Source organism: Platalea leucorodia (genome assembly GCF_965183815.1).
Source record: "Platalea leucorodia genome assembly, chromosome: W".
Lineage (NCBI taxonomy): Eukaryota > Metazoa > Chordata > Aves > Pelecaniformes > Threskiornithidae > Platalea > Platalea leucorodia.
Window position 1 is genome coordinate 31,504,441 of NC_138859.1, and position 25,128 is coordinate 31,529,568.

General features: G+C 39.8%; 1 pseudogene across 1 annotated transcript in view; it reads right to left on the reverse strand.

The window, feature by feature from the left end:
- The window catches only part of LOC309601675 (protein hinderin-like), a 158,145-nt pseudogene that overhangs the window by 81,288 nt on the left and 51,729 nt on the right, over positions 1 to 25,128 (reverse strand). The window contains exon 6 of the transcript XR_014230903.1: positions 45 to 164. The product of XR_014230903.1 is annotated as a protein hinderin-like (transcript). The remainder of the gene's footprint in view (positions 1 to 44; positions 165 to 25,128) is intronic.

Here is a 25,128-nt window from a genome sequence, read left to right on the forward strand (position 1 = left end):
TCAAAGATATCATTAAAAAAAGGAGATGGGAGAAAAGAGCTTACCTTCTGCTGCTTTTCCTTGGCAGCACTGAGTTCAGAAAGGGAGAGCGACAGTTTTTCTTGCTGCTCAGCTAGGTACTTCTGATAAAGACTCAAAAGTTCCTGGCATTCTCTGTACTGCTGCTGCAGAGGTGAGACATCAGAAGTTAAGGGAAAAATATGCTTTAGTGATTAGAGTCAAATATATACCAACTTACTCTGTATAAATCTGATTTACATCCATAAAAGTTCAATTTAAAACCAGATACCGTGTGTTTGAGTACTGCCTAATGATGATAAATCTGCCTAGAGATGAATGTTCAAGTACAACCTTCTCTCTACTCAGAGAGTGGAAAAAGAAGAATTGCACCAAGTTCTTTTATCATTGGAAAAGGGACAGCAGCAGGAGGCAGGTGATCACATTGTTTCAGTTGGAACAATTACAACCCTCTGATTTGTATTCAGCAAAGGCAGACACTACCAATGTTTATTATAAATTAAATAAATAAATAGCCAGCCAAGTAAATAAATAGTCCATTTTTAAGCACAGACATGGATTCACAAGCCCACATACACAAATCCAAATCTCTTTGCTTGAGCACCAACGGCTCCAAAACCCCCAGCCACAGATGCAGTGCTACAGGCCTTTCAGAGACCAGCAATGATTTTTGGACAGTAATCTGGAAAAGCAGCAACTGTGGTGTTTGCAAGGATATTAGCAAGCAACAGTGTCCTGCCTTGCTTGCAGCACTGAAATTCCAACAGGAGACAAATCTGCTCTTCACCTGTCATTGTGTAATTCCCTCCCTTGCTCATGTAGCATGGTAAACCATTTATGCTCCCCTTTCTCCCCCCTCACTTTTAATTATGCATGCAGATGGGATAAGGGCTCACTGTCCAAAGAGATTACTCTGAATAAATACTTTAACAACAAGTCACTGCAATTAAGGTAGGGAACAAAAACTTCTTCAGTCTATAAAATGGTGTCGAGTTACAGATTTCCTTAACATTTTTCTGATCTAATCATTGCTTCTGGGCAAATTCACGTTGCAATCATTTTTGCCAATCATGGCTACATAAATAACTCTCTGCTTTTTATTCCCTGTTATAACCCTGAGGTTGTTTGCTTTTTTTTTTTTTCTTCTTCTTCTTCTTGTTCTTTTGGGGGAGGGGAGGCCTTGCCACAGTTTTGTTTGTTTTTTTTTGTTGTTCTTTTCTTTAAATAAAAGGCTACACAGAGAATAAGCAAAACATTTTAGGAAGGAATGGGAGGTTATTAAACCCCAATGTTTAAATCAATCAGGAGAGCTCCTAGAACACCTTTGCTCAGTACCTGGAAATACGGGAGGGTACAAACAATGGTCTAAACAAGCTAATTGCTTTCCAGAGCCAGCCTGCCTGAAGCCTGAGCCGTTTTACATTTCAGTTCATTGCGTCAGAGAGCACCAAAAGGCTGAAGTGATTTGTGGTGGTCTCAGGAGTCCCTGCCAGCTATGATGTATATAAAAGGAATTTTTTATTCCGGTTGTAACTATAGACAGTAATGTTTATAGTAAGTGAACATATTAGCCTGGACGCAGGGCATGAATTTTACTCTAGAAAAAGCCAGTTCATTTATACAGCCTAAGAGTTAAATGTTGGTATTTGAAGACAAATTATAGGGAAATTCATTTAAACCCATGTTATGTGGCAGAATATAAAAACAGACAGTCCTATCTTTATCAATTTTTTACAGCCCTCTTAACTCACTTTGCTTCCAGCAACCCCTTCCCCACAAAACAGATTTTACCCTCTTCTCCCTCCAGCTAGCACACTGCTGGCACAAGGAATGAGTACCCTAAAGGGCCTTGGGGCACACGACTGATGGCTATGCACCTATCTAATATCAGTCCTGCTGAAAAGCTAGGCAAGATTGCCCTCACTCTCAAGCTTAGCACATACATGATGTGCGTGTACCATAAAAGAGATGCCCAAATTGTATTTTACAGACTGCAGAGCCCTTGCTGTGCACATGATGCCACCACCTCTTGCTTGCAGCTGCCAAATTTATTTAAAATACAGCTTAAAACATGACATGCAAAATTAACATTAGGAAAGAATGCAAGCAAATCCTGATTGTCCAAGGGTCAGTTACATGATCATGAATGGGAAGGGAAATAGTTAACATGAGCTTGAATGGCAGCCAAGATATCCCTGAAATTCTTCTAAGATTTGGTCAGCACTGTAACTGTTAAGACTTCCTGTATTAGAAGATTAAAACCTTGTTCATTCACACAATCACTCTACATTAAGCAATGCATTGTTACAGCCACCATAGTCTGAGTCCAAAGCCTTGCTTTGCTTATTAAGTAAACATGAAGCTTCAAATAGGAAAAGAAAAAAAAAATGTTCATTTGTTTAAGACACATGCACAATAGCTCTAAGTACAATAATTCTCCATAATGTGCTCTCCATAAGTGTGGCCAGCAGGTCAAGGGAGGTGCCCCTCTACTCTGCTCTGGTGAGACCCCACCTGGAGTCCTGCGTCCAGCTCTGGGGTCCTCAGCACAGGAAGGACATGGACCTGTTGGAGGGGGTCCAGAGGAGGGCCACAAAAATGATCAGAGGGATGGAGCACCTCTGCTATGAGGAAAGGCTGAAAGAGCTGGGGTTGTTCAGCCTGGAGAAGAGAAGGCTCTGGGGAGACCTTATTGCGGCCTTTCAATACTTAAAGGGGGCTTATAAGAAAGATGGGGATAGTCTTTTTAGCAGGGCCAATAGCAATAGGACAAGGGGTAATGGTTTTAAACTAAAAGAGGGTAGATTCAGACTAGATATAAGGAAGAAATTTTCATGATGAGGGTGGTGAAACACTGGAACGGGTTGCCCGGAGAGGTGGTAGATGCCCCATCCTTGGAAACATTCAAGGCCAGGCTGGATGGGGCCCTGAGCACCCTGATCTAGTTGAAGATGTCCCTGCCACTTGCAGGGGGAATGGACTAGATGACCTTTAACGGTCCCTTCCATACCAAAGCATTCTATGATTCTATGATTCTATGATTTACTGCAGAATATGTTCTTAAGAAAAAAAAGCCTTAATATTAGATCTTACTCTTCCGTTCTATTGAATTTTCACTAAAAGCAGCAAGATAATCTCTTTTTTTCCCCTACAAATTAGCCAGGCAATATACAACACTGCCACAAAAATATTTAAGTCATTCAGATATAACAAGGGCACACATGTACTTTGGCAATACAGTCTCTAGACAAATACATAGGTAATAATATTTTCAGAATCTGCCTTAAAAAAAAGTTATAAGGGTGAAAAAAAAAACCTATAGGACAACAAGTCCTACAGATTTGCATTCCACAGAAAAAGTAACGTGCCTAAATGCTCACATCAGATATTTCTTTATGTGTTCAGGAGCACAAATATTGGATTTACAAGATGTTAGTTACCTGAGAGAAGTGGTACTTGGCATTTCACGGAACGGTAGTTTTATGTCCAAGAAATATGCATTTGAATGTATCTGAATAATACATTTTATGCAGTTTGTTAGTAAAGTATTAAGGTTGTACGGGGGGGGGAACAAAAAAAAAAATCAGAAATGCAAAGGTTAACGTTTCAACAGCCACATTTACATGTCATACTGCAAGTACTATATATTTTATAGAATAAATTAGTTAATTTCATCACTGAACATAAGTCACAGAATTAAGAGTTCATTTATGGCTCTTAAGAGATAATAACCTCAGTGGAGATAGAGTTGGCTTTGAGAAGAGGGACTGCTAGCATGCAGCAGTGTCATGCTTACAGAGGCCAGGAACAGATTTCCAGGGAGAGGGATGTTAGGCAGGGAACAAAGAGCTTTTTCTTAGGGGCGAGGTTTCATGAGAAGGCACAGCCAACCTAATGCTCAGCTGCTGCCAAAGACACACTCGCGCTCACCCCACGGAGTTTCACTCCCTCCATCTGCACCAGCTCTGCAGCTCTCCCAAACTTCTCACTCACCCCAAGAGCTCAAACTGAACCAGCAATGCAAAGGGTCAGTTAAGCGCAAGAGCTGGCACAAAGCGAGCAGAGGGAATAGGCAGCTGGGAGAGGGGGCCACCTCTTCCAGCAGCAGCAACCTGTCTGGTAGGGTCCATCCACCTTACAAAGTCTCAACCCTACTCTCTCCAGCTCCACTCTTAAGCCTCAGGCTTTTAAGTCTGCTCTATGACTACACCAACTACTCCCAGCTTACTCATGGCTGAAATATTTTTAGCCCTCTCAAGTTGAAGTAGGACAGAGCTACAGTTCCTTGTTTCCCCAGAATGTGGGGGGAAAAAAAGGTGGAAGAAAAAGCGCTAATCTCTAGCATACCCACTGACCTCCTGTACTGTTCCCAGTACACTGTTTCCACTGCCTCTTTGACTATAAGTGAAGCCCAGCTTAAAATCTGAAGTGTTTTGGTTTAGAGCATCCAGCAATTTTGTAGAAAGCTTTTGAGTTCTACACATCAGCCTCCACATCCTTCTGTGAGCAATGCTCATGCTACAGCAGTTCAAACACCCACTGGTCTCTTCATCTAGAGTTGAGGTTTTCAATTTTCAGTTGAGGTTGCCAATACCAGTGATTGATACAAAAATTCACGGATGCTTCTCCTCACAGTCCGAATCTCCCCAAGGGAGAAATGGAGCATTCAGAGAGTCCCTGAAATGAAACTCAATAGCAACGAAGTTACTATTAAGCAGGTATCCTTTATTGCAGCGCTGGGCAGCACTGGGGATTCTCCACCATAAGTGCGCCACCGATTTGGTAGACTTTCAGAGATTATATACTATAAAGTCCTACATATTCACAGGATTTCCGAGAAATCATTTACATAAACATGAGATTTCCTGGAACTTATTAATATATGCAAATGTCCGATCCGCATGCGCAGTCGTCTCCCGTGGTGGTCTTCAGGTGGTCTTTGGGGGTCTTCAGATGAAGGCTCGTAGTCTTCTTCGCTGTGTTCGCTGATTGACCTTTGCTTCTGCGCAAACTCAGTCCTAGGATCACGTAAACGGTGCCCTTCAAGGCTGTTGTCATTCTTTTGTGACCTCCTGTCTTCCGTGCATTTGTTCTCCCAAGGCCCAGTTGTCTGAGATGGGATTATCCCGGAGCCCCCTTTTCTTACAACCATTCTAACTGCTCCCTAAATCACAAAGGCCTTTCTTTTGTTTAGTTAAGTGACTAAGATATTTAAAATATCCTCCTTGCCCCTAGACTTTAATTCTTTCAGGAGGCATTTTGATGCAGTGGCTTTGTCTATCTTGGCTTTAACCCTTTCACCAGGCTACTCTACAAGGGCTATTTGCTGAAGTTCTGCCTTTCTCAAATCACTTCTTGTAAAGGCGGGGGGGGGGGGGGGGGGGAAGGTAGAGGACTTTTTCTTTAGAGAGAAGGTTTTTTTAGCCTGTATCATTCAAGAAGAATTGTTTGGTTTTACCTCCCTTTATCTTGAAGAAACAAAAAAGTTAAAGCAGCCTCCAATCACAGGAATTTGAGGCTGGAAAAAAGTTTTCTAGAAACTATTATCAAGGGAGGAGAACACAACTAATGAGATTTTTTTTTTTTTTTTTGCAATTGGACTAATAACAAAAGCCTTGCATTTTCAGAGTGGTTGTGAGAACTCCTCACCTAGTGACTCCTTCTTCAATGGCTTGTCACAAGCATTTTTGGGACAGGCATAAACTCTAGTGTTCCCTTTTTACACATGGAAAAACTGTGGCACAGGGAGCCTTTGGGCATGTCTGTGCACACAGGTGCAGCCCAGCAGTCCCACACTCCACAAGCCAGCTCCTGGACGCAAGTCTTGTAGCTGTAGGGTAAGTTAGCACAGCTCAGGCGCAGCACTAACAGACCAGATTCATCTCGCACTTGATTAGCTTAGAGTGCAAGTTTGCCTGCATTCACCCATGCAGACAAACCCTAAAGACTTCCCAAGCATCAAACAAGATGTCCAGGGATGCCCGATTCCTACAGTCCCTGACTGTAGCTCTGACTTGGACAGTCCTTTCATTCAAGGCTGCATACTCTGATCCACGTCCAGAAGAAAACACAAGAGCTAAATCTCTACCTTCAGCAACAAGATGCTCCAGTCCCATCAGCCCCTATATAGAATGGAAGATTCTCTAGAGACTCAGAGCTATTAGAGATATGCAAAGATGAATAAAGCAAGCAAAGGAAAGAAAAAGTCAAATGGGCACAAGTTAGATTTAAATTTAAATTTAAATAAGACAGCAACAACTTACACTTTGCGGAAGAGATACAAGAAACCTTCAGGGATATGATTTCAGCATATGACAAAGAAAGCTTTTTGACATCTGCAATCATGATCTAGTAGCCAAAAAACTACTTTTTTTTTTAATCCCTGCTTAAGGATGTGCATCTAGAAAGCTGACTAGTTATCATCATATTGGCAGTTTCAACAAAGACCAAACTCTCTTCACTGCCTCAGGTAGTCCCTTCAAGACAAAGACTGTGAAAAACTAGACTGAGAAGGAGACACTGAGGAAGTACCAGACACTAAGTTGCTGAAGCTAGGCTGAGCACTGAAAGGGAGGTCTTCGGTCTCTAAAGAAAAATCTATTCAGATAAGTTGCAGGCAGACCTGAGCTTGTCTGCCTGCCCTCCAACTAGGTGTGTATAAGCCAGACCTATTCAAGGAGCCGTGCACAGCCACAGTAGCACAGCATCAAGCACTTCATGCCTGATCTAATTTACCTTGCTTTTATGTTTCTGTGTTTTTTTTTTTTTAGTTTGGCTGCAACACCAACACTATATCATTTCCAGAATACAGCTGGACTGTGTCTGGCAACTTGAACAATATCAAAGCAAGCTCACATCTATTTAATAGACACACCTCTGCATCTATAACTTTGGCACCTTGTACTACTATGGCATTCCACTGCACTGTTATTCAGTGGCCCAAAAATGCCTTAAAATGCTGCTGCAAGAGTAAGAAAACATTTCACCAAACTCAAGAAAAGGCTAAGACCCAACATAGCTGGGTCTCCAAATAATACTATACCTGTATCTACAATAAGGCTCAAGCTACATTTAAATGTTCATAATACAAGGGAACAGAATTTGCAGAGTCTGCAGAGCCCCAAAGGCCCACGACAGCCTCGTAGCAAACTCTACTACAGGTGCACTCAGTTTGAAGTGGGCCCGCATTTTTCTATGCATAACCTAAGCATATATTTTTCAGTATTTCGACATGAGGCAATGAGGTTTATTTTCTACCTTAATATTTTGCATATCAATAGGAGAAAGATACCATGCCTTTTGGGAAAGAAGCAATATGTATGTCATTCTGATTTCCACCTGCAGGCTCTCTTCTTCCTAACCAAAGAAAGGATTAAAATAATGCAGTTTCAACTACTTACATATGAAAAGTCATATGAATAAAAATAAACTGCTGGTATTAATGAATTAACATCTAAAAGGAATATGTTAATATATAAACCAAGATATTCTAAGCTCTTTCCTTTAGCAATAAACAATTACATACTTCATTGGAAGCTGACCCACATTTAATTTTAAAATACAACTTGTGTTTAATACATATACAGTCCTGCGCTTTGACAATCTCATCTCAGAAAAGCAACAACGGGACTGCATTTTGGAAATCAAACTGTCCAGGCACAGATCAAAGTCAACCCTAACGCATTTCTTCTGCCTTTAAAATTAAGAGAAATAAGTGGCTTGAACCTATGTGAATCATTGTTCTGTGAAAGGGTAAAGACTAGTAACTTCTATGAAGGTTTATTATCTAAACTCTGAAGATGCTGCAAAGACTGAAGGTAATAAAATGTTTTATGAACAACTTCACTTTGCTCATTCTTATATAACTGAATTTACGTGGACTCCTTGGCACAGAACCTGTAGGGAACTTTCTGCACATCTTCTTTTCAATGTATTAAAGAAATCATCCAGTGCGGGTCTCAACCTTATGAGCCTTCAATTTAAAACACAATCTCTTTCTGATCCAAAATCCTCAGGAAGTACATTTCTGAAAACACTATAAAGAAGCAAGTCACGTACAATAAGATAGAGTGATCTCCAATCTGAAGCCCAACAGTTACATTTTAATTTACACTTGAATATTTTAATGTTGTTATCCAGTCAGTAAATTAACTCAAGATGCAAGAATAAAAAGGGAAGATGCATAGGGAAAAAGGTCACAAGGTCCACAAAAGTTAAGAACTTCACTTCTGTTTGAAGCATCAGCATTATGTTGTTGAATGCCACAGCTCTCATATAAAGGAATTACTTAATATATTCCCATTCTGTTTGAAGGGAAATTAAATTTACATTCTTTGGGAATATGGTATTGTAATTAGTTCATGACTTGATTACACTTTGAAGTGAGCCAAGACTGTATATGGCACATACAAATTAGTTAAGTTATGGTTACCTACCTAAATAAAAAGCTACAGAGTTAAGAACAAAGTTAGGGACAAAGCCAGGGCAGTCCTTCGGAGCTTTCAGGAAGCATATGTAAAACATCAAATTCAAATCTAGTCTCTGGACTTACTAATGTCAGGTGGGAACAGAAATAAAAAAATGCAGTTTCCTAAACAGCTGAATGAGGTATTTTCAAAAAATAATCTTTCCATCTCCACCCATACCACCTGTAGGGCAACTGCTAAAATTGATCCAAAAAAAAAAAAAAAAAAAAAAAAGCAGCAATACAAGATTTCCTACCCTGGTTAAATTCTCCAGGATAATTTATTCCTAGTACTTTTAATTTTTTTTAGTTTCTTTTAGAGACAGACTGAGGTTTATATCATCTACCAAGATGCTGTATTCCACCCAGATGATGAAATTCCCAAATTTGCTTTAAACATACTGAAAAATACTGAGATGCACAATATAAATATAGTGCATCTAAAATTGGCCAAACAAAAAGATAGCCAGTATGATTTAAAGAGAGCAAGGAAAGCATTTAAACCTAAAACTAATTCCCAACATAACAAAAGCTCAGAGAAGTCTCCATCATACTTTCAAAATGCAAAAGCAGTTTAGAGTATAGGATTTGATCTTATGTATTGAAAATGCTTTCCACAGGATATGCCAATCAAACTGGACAGCTTATCTGCCGTGTTCTCTGGTTCAAAGGTGGGTAAGGACAAAAATATCACACGTCATCATATGCTAGCAGATATGCCTGGATCAATAAATGCAAATACCATCTCAGAGCTTGCACTGTCCATTCCAAGTGGAAAACACATCTCCAGCCTTATCTTCATTAATACAAACAAAAGGATACTTACAAGCAAACAAAAAAAGAAAATAAAACTTTATTCTGCAGCCTGGCTGTGCTAACAAATTTCTTCTAGTGAAAAGGAGGGAAGAATGCAACACACAAAAGGCAAGTTATGCCACTACACACTGGTGAAAACATGCATTTTCATAATAATGAACATAAGGAATCTAATGACAGAATAACTAAGAACCTGAGTACACAAAATACAGACCCCACAGATCATTGTAACAGGCTACTGGTCCTGGCATGGGCCATAAAAATTTTTTACTTTTGGCTTAAGAACTGCGATGGCAGGAGATATTCCTTCACTGGCAAGAAAGAGTTTGTTCAGAACATACTCACTCCTTTCAGGGGAGCTCTGCCAACGTCTATAGCGACTTTCAGGATTTAAAGATTTCCTTTGGCATTTGCTTACATGGCACAGCTACCCAGCCTCTTCCACTGGAAACTGTTAAGGAACTTGTTACTTATGTATTTGTCTATCAGCCGGTAAATGTATGATACTTTTTTATGGAAAAAAGGAGCCTGAAGATTCAGCCATATACAATTTCTGTGCAAAACAGTCCCAGCATCTGAGAACACCACCACACATTTCATCATGTACGACAGAAAATAATCTCAACCTGTGCTGTGTGAGAATATGAAGCCAAAAGAAGGTATTGCACCTATCAGAATCCACACACAGAGAGTGCTATTTTTTCGTTTTACACATTTAGAGTGCAAAATTAAACAAATAATAGGAACACTGCACAATTTAGCTTTCATTTTCTATGCAATTGCTCATAATTGTAACCACAAAATGATAATATTCTACCATATGTGCATCTGCAAAGCCGACAAAAGCACTGGTCAGCCCCTGCGACAAGAAAAATGGACCTGTCGCTCCACCTAGTGACCTTGCTGGATATTACCGCTCTCCTAACTGAACTTGCAGAGCTCGTCAAATTTTGAGGTTAATTTTGTTACAGAGAGGGATCTAACACATCACTTTGAAACATGAAAATCCACCGTGCAATCCTCCTGCTACACTTCATCCACACAGGCAGTCACAGCTTTACATAAAATACCCATCACTGGAAATACTTGCTGTTTTAGTTGCAGGCCTTTGTGAGAATTAAAAAAAAATCTTTCACAGTAGCCACCGTTATTGTTTACACAAAGCCATTTGTCATATCAATACTACTCGATATTAAAACAGCCATGTTCTTTACGCATTTGACAACAGAGCTCCTGGCAGAAGCCCGAGAAGAGGTAAGGTGCTTTTAGCCTATATGGGAATTGAGGTATCTGAGAAAGGATGCTCAGCCTGTTATGTTTAGACACAGTAAGAGGAGTTATTTAACAGGATAAAAGCGAGCTCAGAGTCAAATGCTGTTGGAAAGGGAATGAAGAGGGAAAAGAGAAATGGAATGTAAAACCTGAACTTACTGAGAGCAGAGCTACAGCACCTCTATCTCAATTAAAGAACATGCATAGTAAATCAAAAAGGTGTCTGCTTTGCAGGGAATGAGAATGTAAGATCACAAAACATCAACTCGTTTTATAACTAAGCTAATGTGGTTTGGTCTCAGTTACTATCAGAATGGGGATCACCTGAGAATATACAATGGTGCCTGTCTTGTTGCTTCCTCGCAGGAAACAATCAATCATCACTCTTAATTTTATATACTTGATGTCTCTCACTGAACCTTTTCCTTACAGCCCTCAAATGGGAATAATGCTGACAGAAAAAAGCAGACTATCCTTCAGTCAAGCTCCCACCACTCTCAGAATGAGAGATTCCTCGTTCAGGTTCATACAGGAAAGGAAACCTAGCTGCTATGAGGAATTCTTTTGTTTACTGCTTCCTCTATCAGTCTGCATCAGGCTTGAGTATTTCAATTTTCTTTTTTCACCCTTTTAAACTAGAACATACTCAGACAGGAGCACATAGATTTTAATCTGACTATCTGCAAATGGTGCAAGTGGCAAGATGAAAAATCTGTAAATGTTGCTGGACCAAAATAGAAAAAAAAAAATACCAGTGAGCCAAGAAATCTTGCCCTTCTTATGGAACTGCCTTTAGTGTTATAGCTAGAACAGCACAGAATGTAAAAATTGCAGATCATTCTAGATAGATAATTTAATTTTTTCTTTTAAAACTATTGCTATTTTGACAGTCTTTCTAACCTTGTTAGAACACAATCTGTTTGCATGCTGTTGACGAGAGAAATGCAATGTTCCTTTTCCTAAAAGGCAGCTGAGGTCAAATCAAACTCCATACAAGCGCACTAATACTAATTTTAAAGGAGGTGTCCCCAACCCCAAAAAAGGAATGTATTCCATTCAGAGTGCTCCAAAGATTTTCTTTTCCATTATGTGCTGTATACATCTCTAATTAGATAAGTACTTCAGAATGACAAAGGCCTCAAAGTTGGTCCTTTCTTGTAAAAACTGGCCTTAAACATGCCAAACTGAAAAGCACTGGTTTCAATGAACTGAAACCAGTGAAGAAAAGATTTAATAACAGCCTCATTATAAGGTTCATTGTTGTAGAACTATTTAAATATACAAGATTAACACATCTTATCTCCCACTTTCACTGAAACCTATTATACCCCTCATTAATACATGCACATTTCTACATCATTTACAGCACTAAGGTCTCAAATAGTATTGTCTGAAACAGGGTGCATTCTGCTGCTCTTCCTGGTGGTAGGCTCTTTTTGCAATAACAGTACTCAAAAATAAGCCTCACAGTTCAAAATGGAAGACATGTCTAGGTAAAGTAAACAGGGCTGTTTAAAACTGAGAGAAATTAAAAATAAAAATAATTTCTTTTGCCAAAACTCCAGATTTAACTTCTTGACTTCTGTTCCCTCACACCCAGACCAAAAGGTGACACATCCACATATTGTAAGACAGGAAAATTCTACCTTCCCAACCTAATGAATAATGATATTCTTTCCTCCTGACAATTTGAGATTTAGAAGTAGATTAAGTGAACCACAGCTCCTCAAATTAAGAGGCATTTTAAAATTCTTCAGATCTGGATCATCAGAGAAGAAAAGGAAGCTGTATGGTACAAACAGTACAACACTGTCCCAGATTACATACATTTGTGTCCGTAGATATACCAGGACAGACCAGAACAATGTACCTTAAATTTTATGAAGGGGAGGGAATCAGATAAGGAAAAACATACATTTTTATGTTCTCAGTAGACCAAAGGGACCAGGTTGGCCCTTATTATTGCACAAACAGGAGAACTGTTATGAGCCAGACAAATACAGGACTCATCAAGACAGAAAATTTCTATTGGAAGCATTTCAGGACAGAGAATATGCACTTGTCCAGCAACTGAACAAACAAATTCAGGTGTTTACAAGCTCTTCTGTACTTCTACCCACCAGGTTCCAGACAAAGAAGGAGATTTTTCAGAGTTCCCCTAAACTGTGGAATTGCTCTTGGCAGGAGACTGTAAACATTTAAAGTTTACATGGAACTCAGATAAACAAATTCATAACAACAAAAAAATCCATCCAGTGCTATCAAACACGGAGAAACATTCTGACTGCATTTTTTAATTACAGGTTTCTGAACATTGGGAGACTTTTGGGGGCAAGTATTACTATTTGCTTATCCTGTCACACTAAAAGATTTTATAGAATAGAGGCCTATAAAAATCAGAGAAATTAGGGGCATTTTCCAGACCAACAGGTCATCAAGGTAACCTGACACCAAGCTATATGGGAATGCCTGTTTCTTACCAACAAGTAGGAAAGGAAAATTAGTGTATGTGAACACCTTGCAAGGGCCCTAGACTAGAAGTGACTGGCTTTCAAAAAGAGGACCATAAATAAAAAAATAAATAAATCTAGAGAGCTACTTTCCTCGCAGAAGTTCAAAACACAAGACAGGAAACTGTTCAGTGAACAGTTCAGTGAACCAGAATACAAGATCCTACAGGTCTCAAGTGATACTTATGCCAAGCCCAAGGCACAGAAGCATGAACATTCAGTGAGGTGTTATTGACAAACATTGTGGAGACCATGGAGGAGCGATAGCCCCCAAAGAATTAACTTTTGAAGTGCAGGATTAATTTAGAAGCCAAGACTGGAGCAGAGCTGCTCAGTATCTCTCCTTAATTTCAACAGATCAAGGAAACACCCATACCTTTTCCATCTATCTCAAATGGAAACTTACTCCTGTGCTAGGAAGCTTCATCACTGCAGTATCTGAATAGCTTACAGGTATCAATGGACTTACTGTCATCATCCTTGTATGTTCACTCTACAAGAAAGGTCACATTTCATAAAGGGGAAGGTGAGCTACAGAGAAGGTACGTGATTTACATAACTTCACAGAAGTCTGTGCAGCGCAAGTAAGAGAATTCATGTGTCTTAGATCTCAGAGTGCTTCCACAACAGCTTGCAATGCTATTATTTCAGGACCATTTTCTGAACCGTTATGCTGGCAATGTAGCTTTGTGGTCAGTCACCTAACAGTCTGATCTCTAGCTAAACCAGAAAAAAAAGGAACCTGCACTTTCTTTTTTTTTTTTTTTTTGACAGTTTTCACCAGTAAGACATTTCATATATTCTTGCCTTCCCCTTCCAAGGATTAAGATGAGAGAGAACTGAAGCAAGATGGGGGCAAAAATTAAAGCAGTAATTGTACCATAACACGCCTGCCTCTGAAGTAAGAAGGAACAGACAGCACCAAAACATCTTCAGATCTGACAGGTTGCTCTGCTACCAATCTGCACTAGCAGGTGAGACGTCACTCCGTGACAAGTATCAGAAATAAAGGAGCTTAATGCAACTGCAAGTGTTTTAAATGATTTCTCTCTATCATGCAACAGGAGACAATAAGCAGTTCTAACAAAACGTGGAAATTTTTCTCCCCTGAGCTGCAAAGCTTTAAAATTGTGTATGCTTGTTCTTTTAATGTCTGCATTTATTAAGGAGCAAAACAACCATGCATCTGAAATGCCAGAGAAATATGGATCCATAAATAATGCCACATTCCTATTGGCGCCTAATCTAAATATTTATGTAGTAATTTACCAGCAAAAGATGCAAACTATTCTTTAAATGTTACGTTGTATTAAAGGTTAACCACATGACATGTTTTATTATGAGGCTCTGAATTATGTTTAAGACAAGTTTTTATTTTCAGTGGAAGTTCTGGTGTTGAAATGGATGGACAGAGGCAAGGAAGTCTAGTCACCTCTCAAAGATGAATGCTGAAGTTCAGACTTCTTCAATATTTTTTCAGTCTACATAGCCATAAGCCATGCAACTCAGCAGCATACTGATTTGAGAGAGTAAGGGCCACCTTCTTCACAACTAAAAGAGCTAGAAATAGATCTATTAGCGAGGCTTGGTTCTTATAGCAAGACTGGTGATGCTGAGTTTCACTTAGAAAAGCAGCCTCTACTGAAATCAGCACGAAATCAAAAAGGCTACGTACACACCCCTAAGAGAAATGTTAAATGTAACAGCAGAACTGCCCCCAGTATAAATACATGCCCTCGGATTTCATAACGTGTTAGATGTAGCCTCATCTTGTCAGTGATGTAATGCTTCTCTGCCCAGTAAATTATGCAGAAATTCGAAATTTGATCCACTCCACACTCAGTTCTACAAAATTCAGCTTCTCTTTTACTTCATATCCTGCTATAGTCATCATCACATATTTATGGTCTTAACTGTTCCTTTTGGTTCCTCCTTGAGCTCTCACCTTCATGCCTTCTGTTCCCAAAACCTTTAATATTAGACATAGTTTCCAACTTATCTTCTATTTTCTCTCTTACACAAGGCTTTCTTTAGAAATATTACTTTGCTGACTTCATTTCCAATTCTCTTGATCTCTGCATGATCTTCCACAGTGAATACTTTCTTTATGTCATCACTTTCCTCAGATGCATGCAAGACCTTTGAAGCTCACTACAGACTCAGCCGTGTAGGAAATGATACAAAGATTTTCTTGTGTTTTGCTTTTTCACTAACAGAGTTGCTTCCATTTACACTACACTGAGTAAGATCCATTCTTGTGTGACTGTGTTGAGCCTATCAGTCTGCCAGAGTTTCCAAGGTTGTAAAATGGAGGGGGGAGGGGGAAACCCCTGCTTAAGTTTAAGTGGTGTTCTAGGAGGTAAATATTTTCCAGTTTGGAGGATAAGAACAAATTGAGCACTATTGCCAATATTACCACTTCCTACCCTGAAACCCTTCTGAGAAGAGAAATTCCCCAGCTCTAAGCACAAGGTATTCACAAATAAACATTAAGACCCTTTTTAAATGTACTCAAATAAGAATATAGACAATAGGAATGGTTAGAAAACACTGCCCAACTTCTTAACATTTCCTTCATGACTGTTAAAGCACATACCTCTAACTCATCAGCAGGAAAGGCTCATTTTTTCCAGATATAGCTAATCAGACAGAGTAACATGAGGAGATCTATTAACGTTTCCTGCTTCAGCGAGACATGAAGTGCAGACTTATTGATGGAATCTGCATTTTTGGTTCTCATTTGTTCTGCTTCAATAAGCTTACCAATCTGAGGTAACATTTTCAGACACTGATATTTTGAACACCATTGGTCTCTGGGACTATCCTTTTTCTCTACCTCACCACATCAAGATCAAAGAAACCTTGGAAAAAAAAATGTAAGAAGCTGGAAGCATAAACGTTCATTCTTAAAGATGCCATAAAACCTTTTATTTCAATGATATACAGAAGTACTCAGAATGTATTACAGCTGATCAATGCAGAAAAGAGGTATAGAATACTACTGAAAACAGACCTTATATGCACACCATACAAATATGTTAAAATATGTAGTTAAATATGTTGTTGAAGTTAAGTAGCTTTCATAGAAAAGAATCATTGCAATTATCAGTGGCAATAGCAAATCCTCTCTGATGCAGATGTTTACTTCCTGTTCCAAGAACTATAGCAGGAAACAACCCTGATTGATAAAAATATTTGTCTAGCACCAGCCATAGTGTTCCTATTTGTTACCCTTAAGTGTATAACCTGTAACAAAAATAGATAGCTTTTTTTTTCCCCCCAGCATAACTCAATGTATTTAAAATATTTAGTCAACAACCAAATGCCTGCTCCCATATTTTGTTACAAGCCTTCTCTGACTACAGTCCCATCTCCTCGGTTTACAACTGGAACACAGAATTAGTCATCTTTAGGAAACAGACAGTATTAGCTTTTCATCACAAAAAGCTCAATTAAAACCCATTTGAGAGAAGCTGAGCCACTACTTTACTGTATTTTTTTCCTTTCCCTGCCTCTTGATAGCTAGTTTGAACCTAAATATCATTAACTGCTGTGAACACTAATATGCAAAGCCTATGTACAGACCTATCTACAGCAAGTGCATCTATCAGTTTTGTTGCATGGGGAAAAAAGGAGAAAAAAAAAAAGGGCATCAACATACAGACACAGTTTCTTCCCAATGCCCACATATCTACTTCTTGCTGATTTCTTTTGGAAAATGGAAGAGGTGAAACTGTCTATTCGATTTCTTAGATTTCACTGTGCACCTTCTATTTCTTAGAACATGGCAAAGACCGTCTCTACACAATATCCCTAGCATTTATAATGCAAAACACTTCATGACACTTCTAGCTCTGGGAGAAGAGAAAACGAAGCATGAAATAAGAAATATACTAGCAGAACAATATTCATTGACACTGGTAAGTCTGTATACTGTTGCACTGGGAAAGTATTAGTATTTGGGGTTCTGGGCCTTTTTTAATATGTTTGCCCAGCTTTTCCAATGTCAATGGTATGTCAGTCCTTGCAGCTTTTCTCATGCAACATGCAACCCAGAAGCCAAATTCATCAAATCATGCTCAAATCCAACAGATTCATATGTTCTCATTCAAATGACAAATATTTTTTTGGCTATCTGAAGTATGAAATTCTCCTCACAGTTCTTCATAAATCCCCTGCCCTTGCAAAAAGATGATCACATTTTTGGAAGAGCCTGAGCCCAAACACAGAACTAGCAATAATCTTTTCTTTCCTAGCAAGAGTCAAGATAACAGATTCACAAACAATAAAGCCATAAATGCAGAACAAAACTCATAAAAGAACATCTTGACTGACCAAAGACTGACCTTAGTTGAAAAAGTTTTAAAAAATTATTCTTTGTTTCTTGTAGTCTGTATTGAAATGGAAAGAAAATGTCACAAAAAAATAATATTCTTAAAGTCCAGTATATACAGGCTATATACAATTTAACCTGTGCTAATTTGGTCAACCTTACACTGATATTGGATAATATGTTCTCGTACTTTTTAATGTACAAATGCTAAAAATCCTGCAGAAACATATATAGGCAATGACAGAACTCTAAAAATAGTCACATCTAACAAGTAAGAGTTGGGCAAACTACAATTAAAAGAAAATGCATTGCAGACAGAATAAATGCTTTTCAGGGCAGACTTCTGAACCTCAGTCCCAAACAGGGAGTGATCCAAATCAGCTGTTTACAGCATGTCCTGATCTGGCATTTGGCAGGACAGTTAGGGGGACTCCACACTACTGTGCCACAGAAAATGTATGGAGGCTGGCACTTCTGCAGCAGGTATCCAAAGCAGAAGCAGATTTACTTACATCAGCTAATCAAGACTGGAATGGACCATATATGGCCACCTAGTGCCTCATGCCACAAATTGAAAGAAGTCTGAAAACCACAACTTGCTTTTCTTTTGGACTATAACCACCAGTACAAACCCCTTCAGATTCCACTTGTACTGCTGCCACCTTCCTAACAGCTCAGGGAAGATATTCCTCTTATTTTCTTTTTCATGGGAAAACCCTTCCATATATTATAGGAAGGGACAACAGCACATAATTTGTGATCAGCACATCATTGGGTGAACTACAGTTAGAAATTTGGCTAGAAGTCATTACAGCTAACCGACAAAGGCTTAAATCTTTTATTACTGATTTGCTTGAATAATACATTAGACTCGCACTAATGTAATAGGCAACTTGGAATATGCAGCTCTGATTTACCAAGGATTCTCTCATCAGGAATTATTTAAAGTAAAAAAGGTATAAAATAAGTGACAAAAAACCAAAGATAAATGTTACAACATTCATTACCACCAGGCCCAGTACAATACTGACAGTGTCATAACTACAGCATTGGGAATTTACACCGTAAACAAGTAATAAACATTTAAAAATCACTCCGTTTATCTCTGCTTTTTTGTTTTCTTTCCCTGGCTTGGGGAAGGAACATTCACACCTGCAGTTTTACCCCCCTTCAAATCTACCTGGACTTTCTTTGAAGGGAGAAGTTGATATTTCACAGCTTCTAAAACATTTTCAAAGCCTACCACTTTGGTCCTAATATATTTCCAAAGTACAAAAGGAACTACCCCAACTACCCTTTACATGCTAAAAAAAAATAATTATAACTACACAATTTAGGACATCAAAAGAATTTTCTCATACTTTGCAGCAACCTTATTTATAGACTGCCACAAATGGACAATAGCATTTTATTCAGTTTCGTTAAGGCAGGAGGGATGGGATACTGCCAGGGGAGACAGCAAAACTAAAAGATGACTTTCAACATCCAATGTAGGTAATACTACATATAGGTGCATTTTTCATTTTGCTTCTAAAAAAAATGATGGGGTCTTACTCATAAGCAGCAGTATTGAAAAAAAGGTGCTTAATGCATTCTTTGCATTAAGGATAGTATACATTTGGTACAAGTGTCTTGTTTCTCGCTACATTAATGAAGATGTTGACTAACCACCCTAAAATAGTCTCATGCCACAAACACCACACACCGCTCATCACAGCTGAGATGCTGACATTTGCTGCAGGGCTAGTACTGCTGCTCTGAATTTAGGCACTTAATCCACCTCTTTTCTAATTTAACTAGAATCTATTCTAGTCTGTAGAACTGCAATCTCAACTGCACAATATGTATATTTTTCCCTTGATTGTGCCTACTTGTTCTTTCAAGGGCATTCCCATTAGGAACAAACACTTCTCCATCCTCTCTTCCCCCTTAAAGCAGAGTGAAAATAATCATATCAAGGGAAACTTATTACTGTTTCCAAATTGCGTCTGGCTCTCAGCAAGCACACTCTCCAGGCAACAGTTTTGCCGCTACATTATGACTAATTTTTTTTTTTCCAGATGACATTTTGTACTAAGTAGGTAGAGGAAGGACAGATATATGTGATTTGGGATAAGACAGAACCTCCTGAGTCAAGTGAAATAGCAGTGCCTCCTCTCACTCTGCACCCTCCTGCAAAGAAATTTCGTTTTTACTCTAGAGAACAATTTCTTAGCACATTGCATCATGCATAAACACAGATCCTTTCACAAATTAATTGAGAAGGATGAAACCTATAGCTTGTTCAAATTTGGAGCTCATGGTTACTTTGTATAACGAAGAAATAAAAGAAAAAAGGGAAAGGGGGAGAACAAAAGAAACCCAAAAAGCAATCATTTGATTTCTGGCTACCTGGACAAAGCACACGTTGTCTAATGCTGCCATCTGCTGTCTACATAAAATGGCAACGCAGCTCTGGCTGTAAAAAACAATTTTCAGGAGTATTATCCAGACTGTTCTCTTCCACAACTAGTATCTCCTGCATCACCATTTTGAAAAAAACAAAACCTCTCCGGTTCCTTTTCAGTTTATATTTATGGCTTTCCACAATCCTTACAAATAGATGTACCAGAGCGTTTTAAATAAACTGTTTCTACTAAGAAAAAAAAAAACAAAAAAACACAACAAAAACCACAAAACCAAGGCACATTCAACAGAATAAAATGCTGTGCATGTGATTTTTAGGGAGTAGATAAAGAGCAATTTTAAAATTAATTCAAACTAAAGCCACTGAGCCTGCTTCAAGATCAATTAACAAAAACACCTCAAAGTCACAGATAATACTGCTGAACAAAAAGAGAAGCTTATCCAAATACATACCAAGGAATTTAGGTATAATTTCTAGCTATTTAAAGAGAACATGCATGAACACGCAAGCCTTACCTACAGAGCCACATGAAATTTAGCAAGATGAAACAACCATTTGAATCAACAGAAAGGGCTTCATATCTTAACAAATTCTTCTGAGTAAAATAAGCAGGGGAAATAGATACTTCTTTAGGGACAGGACAGAGAGAACCCAAGAAGAATTGCACATTAAGAAGAGAGAGCTGTGTATGTCAGAATGCCACTTCAAAACCAGATCAAAGAGAAGTCGGGAGCCAGGTTCGAGCCTTTCATTCATCTGAAAATGTAAGAACAGCAACTCTCAACCTACCTATAAGAAAGGTTATATATTGCCATTCTATCTACTGGCAAGCTTCTGGTCAACAGAACCTGATTCTCATGGGTGACTTCAACTACCCAGACATTTGCTGGAAGAACAATACAGCAGCTCGCATGTCATCCATCAAGTTCCTGGAATGCGTAGGGGACTGTTTCCTCTTACAAATGTTAGATGGGCCAACCAGGAAGGAGGCACTGCTGGACCTGCTATTCACAAGCCAAGAAAACCTGCTGTGTAACATCTCGGTCAGTAACAACCTTGGCTGCAGTGATCACAATATTGTGGAGTTTGGGATCCGGCTGAGCATGCTGAAGGTTAGCACCGAGACAAGGGTTCTAGATTTTAGAAGAGCAAACTTCAGCTCGCTCAGAGCTCAGTTGGGAGGGATTCCGTGGGAAGCTTCCATGGAGGATAAAGGAGCCAGCGAGTGCTGGGAGTTCTTCAAGAATGCTCTCTTGGAAGCACAAAACCAGTTTATCCCCTATAAAAGAAAGGGAAGTAAGCGGAGCAAGAGGCCCCCTTGGCTCAACCACGAGCTCCTGGGTCTGCTTAAAACCAAGAGAGATGCGTACCAGAGATGGAGGAGTGGAAGATTATCCACTGAGAACTACAAGGGCATTGCCAGAGTGTGCAGAGATGCAGTTAGAAAAGCAAAAGCTCAGCTTGAATTGGAACTGGCCAGAGGTGTCAAAAAAACCCAAGAAAGGGTTCTTCAGGTATGTAAGTTGCAAGCGGAAACAGAAGGAAAACATAGGCCCGCTGTTAAACAGTAGAGGTGAATCAGTCACCAACAATGCTGAAAAGGCAGAGGTTCTCAACACTTTCTTCACCTCTGTCTTTACCAACACTGTTGGATCCCAGGCGTTGGGAACGAAAATCCAGGAGGATCCAAACCCAGACCCACCATCAGTGAAGAAGGGATTAGTATGTGAATTATTACAGGAGCTTGACCCCTACAAATCGATGGGCCCTGACGCCATCCACCCGAGGGTGTTGAGAGAGCTGGCTGATGTCATTGCAGGGCCACTCTCTATAATCTTTGAGAAGTCGTGGAGATCGGGGGATGTCCCAGAGGACTGGAGGAAGGCGAATGTTACCCCTATCTACAAGAAGGGCTCAAGGGAGGATCCGGGTAATTATAGGCCCATCAGTCTTACTTCAGTCCCCGGGAAAGTTATGGAACAGATCCTCCTGGGGGCCATCACAAGTCAAATGAAGCACATGACTGGGAAAAGCCAACACGGCTTCACAAAAGGCAGACCGTGCCTGACAAATCTGGTGGCCTTCTATGATAAAGTGACCTGCTCGGTTGACATGGGGCGAGCGGTCAACGTTGTCTACCTGGACTTCTCCAAGGCTTTCGACATGGTTCCCCACGGCCACCTCCTGGAGAAATTGATGTGTTATGGCCTGGACAAGTGGTCTGTGCAGTGGGTGAGGAAATGGCTGGCGGGACGCACCCAAAGGGTGGTGGTAAATAGCTCTTTTTCAAACTGGCAACCCATCGCAAGTGGGGTCCCCCAGGGATCGATATTGGGCCCAACGCTATTCAATATCTTCATAAGTGATCTGGATAACGGGATCAAGTGTAGCCTGATGAAGTTTGCAGATGATGATACCAAATTGAGTGGGGAAGTAGACACTCTGGAAGGGAGAGCCACCCTGCTGGAAGATCTGGATAGGCTGGAAGAGGGGGCTAACAAGAACCTTATGAAGTTTAACAAGAAGACAAGTGTAAGGTCTTGCACCTGGGAAAACACAATCCAGGAGTGCAGCTCAGACTGGGATCCACCTGGCTGGAGAGCAGCTCCGTGGAGAGGGACCTGGGGGTCCTGGTGGACAGGAAGCTCCATATGAGTGAACAGTGTGCTGCTGCGGCCAAGAAGGCCAATAGGATGCTGGGTTGCATCAAAAAGGGCATCACCAGTGGAGATAAAGAAGCCCTTATCCCTCTCTACTCAGCGCTTGTCAGGCCACACCTGGAATACTGTGTACAGTTCTGGTCCCCGTTATACAAAAAAGATGTGGACAGGCTGGAGGGGGTCCAGAGAAGGGCCACCAAGATGATCAAGGGTCTGGGAAGCCTGCCGTATGAGGATAGGCTGAGAGAGCTGGGCTTGTTCAGCCTTGAGAAAAGGAGGCTTAGAGGTGATCTCATCACCATGTACCAGTACTTAAAGGGGAGCTACAAAGAAGATGGAGACTCCCTTTTTACAAGGAGTCACATGGTGAGGACAAGGGGTAACGGGTACAAGTTACTCCCAGGGAGATTCTGATTGGACACGAGAGGGAAATTTTTCACAATGAGAACAGTCAATCATTGGAATAATCTCCCCAGGGAAGTGGTTGACTCCGCTACGCTGAACACGTTTAAGACTCAGCTGGACATGGTGCTGGGCCATCTCGTCTAGACTGTGCTAGAAAGGTTGGACCAGATGATCCTTGAGGTCTCTTCCAACCTGGTATTCTATGATTCTACTGGTAACCCCTATACCGCAGCTCCTACTTGGAAGAGTCTTAGCTTAAGAGCAGGTTCAGAGGTATTATTTAGCCACATCATGCTTAACTGAACGTTACACTATTCTGCATTTCATCAGCCTCCCAAAGGAATTTAACTAGCCACATGCTCTTGTGTTCCTAACCTGAATAACATACTTGCTCCTCACCACATCTCCCCAGGCACCAGTAAGATCCCCTTCCCCATGCAGAGGCGTTTCTGAAAAGCTGGAGCACTCCTCTTGATTCCACAACTCAGGCATGCAACCCTCCCAGATTCACAGCATCCATACCCCTCCTGCTCACAGAAGTGAGAAACAAAAGTCTACAAAACCCACAGCTTGTTAAAGTTTTAGGAAAAGGTACTACAAGCTTGATATGAAATAAGGACTTAGTTAAAAGACAGCTAAGCAGCATCCCAGGCCTATTCTCTAGATGATGCTTAGATCCAACTTTCCACTTTCTGCACAGCACCTTTTCATGTCAAATACAACACAGTTATAAGATAGTTGCTTAAAAATCCTTTTGGCCAACAGAGAGTAACACTTTAGAACAAAAGTCAGAAGAAAGTACTAAGAACTATAACATAGCTGAAGTCTCAAATTTAAAAAATTACTGATGCAGTCAGTTTTACACTGGTGGTGCCACAAAGATTGTCAGGAATGACAACGCTTTGAAGCCACAAAATCCTCTTCGAAGCTTGGCTCCAAGCAACTATCACTTTTAAGTTTCAACTATTCTGTACTGCAATTTTAAGTGAAAGGGCCTGGCAAGCCTGAAGCACTTTGAATAAAATAAATAAATAAATAAATAAATAATCAAAATGGAGACGCTGTCATTTAGCTCCAGCTTCAAAAAATACAAATAATATGACTTATGCCAGGCTTATTTCTTTAACTGTATGGAGAGAAGGACTTTGTAAAGCACATGCAGATTTTTCTAAGTAATTTAAATACTGCAGATACAAAAGGCCATACCGGTGCAATACAGGCCTTTCTAATTCTGATTTCTGTTTCTTATGACTAGCAAGTATCATTGAGCAGATTTAGTTATTTCTTCTTCTAATTCTCCAAAAACAGGGTGACCTTGGTCACTAAAATCCTTCCTTTGGTTAACTGAAACAGAACACTTTTTCCTTATGAACTCTCTGGATCCTTCAATATAGCACGCAGTCCCTGTATCCTCATTCTGGTGCCCCTTCGTTTCCAAAAATATCACAAGTCAGAAGGACAATCAAAATCAAATCACTTTTCCCTCAGCAGGTCTCCATAGCACATTCAGCTTGCTGTGTTTTCCATTGTTTTAAATCCGTAATGTCCTCTTCAATTTGTAAGTTTTTAATTGGAACCACAAGACAAGCAATTGTTCTCCCATTTCTGTAACTCTTGGGGACCCTGTAGTGCTATGGTCTTGTTATTGAGCATTTTATTCCATAGGGTCTGCCAGTTTGATGCAACTGTTTTCACCACCATTTTTTTTGTCACAAGCACTAAACTCAGATTTCTACCATCCTATCCACTCTTTTACTAGAGTCAAACTCAAGTAAACTTTTATCACTGTTCACTGCCTGTATCACTCTGCCTAATTACCTACTGCCTTAGAAATTCAGACAAAATGGAAAGATGGTGCTTGCTTCAAATAATTTACACTTGAATGTAAGCTTTGCAGTAAACTCTCCACCTTGTTCTTCTCCTCATCATGATCATAAAGACAACTGCTGAAGTTTGTATCTTCTCTGAACAAGATTCCCCAACCCTATCCTGAATTAAGTCATTTAAAGGAATCCATTACCTTAATTTGATCTAATGCTCAATCTTGATTGTGTCTGTCTCTCAGCTGTCACTTCTTGGCTTCTCCACCTCTTCCTATCACTTCAGTGCTTTGCTTCTCTACCTTACTACTGACATTATTTTCAGCCATTACTCCCATTGTTCTTTGGACTTCAAAGAGAACCTACATCTGCTTTCAAAGACGTTCTGCATAGGAATTAACATCAGCTTGCCCTCTTCATTAA